We start from the raw sequence: 4,975 nt of genomic DNA, 5'->3' as shown, positions 1-4,975 counted from the left end.
AAAAGTAGCAAAGGATATGGGACGGGGAAAATTTGGACATGATCTTCCTACCACTAACCAGAACAAAGGTATCAAGGAAATTGAGAAAATTGATAACGAGGTTGGTCCTTTCTTTATTTAACTCTGCATCAATACCCTCACACAATTCATATTTCATCTTTTCTTTGTATTTGCAGTTACAAATAATCAACATAAGGTACGGGGTTCAGTACCACCTTATGGCGTGCTCTTGGAATCCTCGAACCCGTAATGACAAGGCACATTATGAAACTGAATCCTCCTCATGTGACGATTGGCTTCACATCTCCGGCAAAAAGCACCTCCTCGAAATTTTTGTGCGTGAGACTATCAAGGCTGAGAAACCTCAACCCATAGCAAAGATCCCACAATCAAGTGACCTGACTAAGATGCGCTTGACCTCATCCCTTAATCAGCTTGTTAGTAAGTACGGCTCTACCTGTGTACTCCTATTCACCAATTATTGAGACTAGATTGCCTCTCCACAAGCTCAACACTTACAGCCTCCATTTGGACTCCGTGATTGTCACCCAAAGACTGCAAATCCGCATCTCACAATCGCAGCAAGAACATTCTCAGGTGATGTGCATCTCATGGTTCAACGCACATTGCAGAGCAAAATGACGGATCAGCTACTTGAGAAACCATTTGAGAAGATGACACTTGCCACTTACAAGTTGTGGAATGAAGACATATTGGCTGGTAATTATAAGATAGTAAAAGTACAGAATGAACCTCCACAATCACCGTGTGATCTTACTCTTCCTTTAGTTGAGGATAATGACTTACCAAATGATCACATACCTAGTGATACGGTTGTGGACTTTACCCAATGATAGGCTCCTTTTCTTCTACTTCTACTTCTACTTTTAGATTTCAAAAATAGTTCTTGTTTACTTTTTGTTTTTCATTTTTGTTTTGGAATATATCTAATCAAACTTACACTTTCTAGAGTGTAAACTCATGTGTGGCACTCAGTCACTGATGTGTGTCACTGAAAGCACTCATGCATGATGAACCATCACACATGCGTACTGGATGTTCTACGCATGTATGAGGAATTTATAATTGTGACAGTACAGTGTCTTACACAGGCTCACACTTCTCTAGAGGCCTCACACTCACCGTCACAGATGTGGTTCACTGGATGATGCCTGCGTAAAGACTGAGGCTACTGGTGTATTTGAGAAGTTCACCTGTGGTGCACTCATGCGTGATTAAATGGTGACACATGTGTGTAGGGCAATCACGCATGAGTCTCACTTCCGTTGTTGACAGCTTCACGCAGCTGCACTCATGCGTGATCAAACTATGACACATGTTGAGAAGTTCACCTGTGGTGCACTCATGCGTGATTAAATGGTGACACATGTGTGTAGGGCAATCACGCATGAGTCTCACTACCGTTGTTGACAGCTTCACGCAGCTGCACTCATGCGTGATCAAACTATGACACATGTTGAGAAGTTCACCTGTGGTGCGCTCATGCGTGTTTAAACTGTGTCACATGTGCGTAGGGCAATCACGCAGGAGTCCTACTGCCGTTGTTGACAGCTTCACGCAGCCACACCCATGCGTGATCAAACTATGACACATGTGGACAGTTTAATCACGCATAAGTGATTGACTTTCACACATGTGTATCACACAGGTGTACTAGATGTTTCACGCATCCTGTGAGAAATTTACAATTATCAAATTACACTGTCTGCATCTTCATCTTCTTCGGAATATGAATCTTCCGAAACTTCCACGTCAGGCACCTCTGCCTCATCATTCCCTTCCCCATCTCCTGCTATACCAGGCTCATCAACTGCAACTAGTGTTCTACCAACAAGAACCTCCCAACTCCTGATGCTGCGAGCCATCATCTCCTGCCATAGCTGAAAGAGACTCTCATCTTCCTCTGGATCCTGTACAAAGCCCTCTGGGGCAGCCGTGCGGCTGAGCAGACATCTTATGTTGGGTGCCCAGTGCAGCCAGAGCCGGCAGGCCTGCCGCAAACAGCCATGATGCAGTGCCCGCATCATGTCTTTATCAGTGGCCCACGGTGGAAGATCTACATAGAAAAATAGTAGATAATGTCAACTTCAAGCTCCAACCAAAAAAAATCCGCTTTTAAAGACAGTGATCTCACTTCCGTGTTCAATCTCTCTTTCAAAATGGTCCAACCGGCCTTGATATTCAACTGCCCACCTCACAATTTGTCTAGCCTCCTTGCTCAACCTGCGAAGCTCCTCTTTGCACCGTGTGATCAAGAGGTACGCTTGAATTCCATCTTGAGTATCTTCATCAACGGCCCAAGCCTCTTGTGGGTGAGTAAGGTCCCCACAATCTAGAAATGGGTCGCCAAGCTCCATCCGCTCCACTTGCTTAAAATTGGGAGTTGCAATTGGGGGGTTAGGATCAAATTCTTCATTGTAGCTATTTGCATGACGTAAATAGGTACCAAGCTTCTTGCGCAAATCCGCATTCTTGTTCTTCCGTATCTTGATCAGGTACTGTTGCGCTCTGGTACCTAGATAAGTGAAGCCATATGAACCCTTGTATATACATATAGACTCAAACCCCAAAATACAAACCTCTGCGGTCACACTAGACCGCCTGCGATGCTCCAGAACTGTAACTTTAGCATTATACAGGTTTGTCTTTGCCAAAATTATCTTGATTAGACATTGTGCTCGAACATCTGGGAAATATTGGGAGAAGTTCAGGTTAACCAAACTCACACGCATTTAAAATGCTTGCAGACTCACCTTGTGGTCTTACTGTACGAAATTCCGGTGAGCCAAGTTTTTCTGTAACCTTGGCAATGGACTCCTCAAGGATTACCAAAGTGCTTGGAAGTGTGAGCATCTGCTTCCTTTTTTTTCTGTTTTGGACAGTCTTATTCTTTCGCTGCAATTCTTTAAACCGGTGCCTGAAGCAAAAAAGGAACAGTTACATCAAAATCAACTCCTTAAGCTTCTTGATTCAGGGTGGTACTCACTGCGCATCAACAAGTCTTTCCTCCAGGTCAAGGAGTTCACCAAGTTCCTCCAAAAAGGACTGACGCTTTTTACTCATTGCTTCCAGCTGCAAGCGCCTCTTCCGGTCCCACTGTTCTTTGAAGTACACTAGATCCCAACCGCGCCGATGCTGAATCCGCAAAATCTGAGTTTGGGCCTCCCACAGTTGCTTGTTAGTTTTATCTAGTCGACCAAGCAGTTTTTTCACTGTGAGACAACAAATAACATCAGATATATCTTTAAACTGCTTCTGGAAAAAAAAGTGACAGACCAGATTTGGCACGACCTTTTTCATTCAGATGAAGGCAGAGGAAATTAAGTGCAGTGAGCCGGTGTTCCTTTGTTGAATATCTCAAAACAGCCACAAGTACAGCAAGAGCAGCCCATATACGCTCCATTCCTTCTCCATCTGACAGACCCCAGAGTTCATTGAGGCGCGGGTTATATTCCAGCTGGCAGGACCATTGATGAACATAGGAGTGAAATAGACTGGTTGCAAACATCAGGCGATCTTTGGCCCGCTCTTCGGTGAAAAGTTTACGCTGGAAGGTCAAACCAAGCATACTCAATCACTAGATAATTATTTTTGTTTAATATTGACCTACCAACTCAATACCTTTGCGAATGTTGCAACCAATGTTGTACAATACAGCTACCTTTTGCCCATCTTTACTCGGTGGTTCCTGTCCAGGATGAGTGGTTGTCTCGAGTATCCATTCAACCAGTGTGAGGGGATATACAGCTCTATTGTAGAGCAGACATGAATCCTTCAATTAATTGCTGAATTATATAAAAAAATTGTGCTGACTTTTCTCCGCTTTGTACGATGTTGATAAATCTTAATATTTGGTCATGACGGCATCCCATTCCTGCAATACCTGTTTCATCATTCCCTTTCCAGTCCTTCTTCCCTCTGATATCGTTGGCTGCAGTGTGTTGTTGGGTACATGGATCCTGTAAGTGAAGCTCTTTCGATGTTAGAGAAGGGTGTTACTTTGTTAAACAGAAACACAGGATGTGACTGACTACCATCTCTTCATCCGCAGTTTTCTTTCCTCGAGGCAAATTGGAATCCATTTTTTTCCGCATTGATTCCAATCTTTCAGGGGGGATAAATATGCTCGGAGTGGGTGGGACAGTGCGCTCCACACTGGCAGCCAGGTGGCGGCGATGTTGGAAGTTGCAATCCATACATACTACAACATCTGGCTCCCGGTTAGGTAAAGAAGAGACTCCAGGCCCAAAACAAGCAGGGCAGATGCATGCCATTTCGGCCAATACGGTCAGCTGCAAAGCTATCACAGTTGCTTTTGCCTCCAGAGTTAACAGTGCTCGATATGCATCAACCGCCTGCGATAATTGCCGGTTCCATTCAGTGACCTGTGCCATTGCCTACACGTCAGTCTTTGACCAGTTTGAATATTTAAAATGGGCAATTGGGATATAATTACTTGCTTGTTTTCACCATTAACAAATAGTGGAAAAGCCGGATCTAATACTTCATTCCAGGCCTCACTAAAAGGCGAATACCGTTGTGTGCAATATTTCCATAACACATGGTACATACGCACAAGTCTAAGTGAAATAGCTGTTTGTGGCCTTTGGGCAGTTCCACCTATGTATCCTGCTTGCAGCAATCGGACTTGGTCATTAGGTGAGCAGGAGCAAAAATCAATTTCTACCTGTGATTGACCTGGAGGTTCAGAAGGGGATTATTTCTGTCAGTATTACGGTAAGTGTACCACACTTACCTGCATGCCACACTCATGTGTGGCACGCAGTGAGAACACATGCGTGACTACTATTCCACATGCGTGAATATTAATCACCCCTGCGTGATTACTATTCACGCAGGTCAGCCAACCAAAATGCTCGGAGAGGGGAATTAAATAAGGTTCTTGACTTACTGAGGATGTCCAGTACATCCAGTTTTCTCGTCTGTTTCCGGC

This window comes from Melampsora larici-populina (genome assembly GCF_000204055.1).
Source record: "Melampsora larici-populina 98AG31 unplaced genomic scaffold MELLAscaffold_17, whole genome shotgun sequence".
NCBI lineage: Eukaryota > Fungi > Basidiomycota > Pucciniomycetes > Pucciniales > Melampsoraceae > Melampsora > Melampsora laricis-populina.
The sequence above is the reverse complement of the archived record's forward strand: the minus strand, read 5'-3'. Positions refer to the sequence as shown.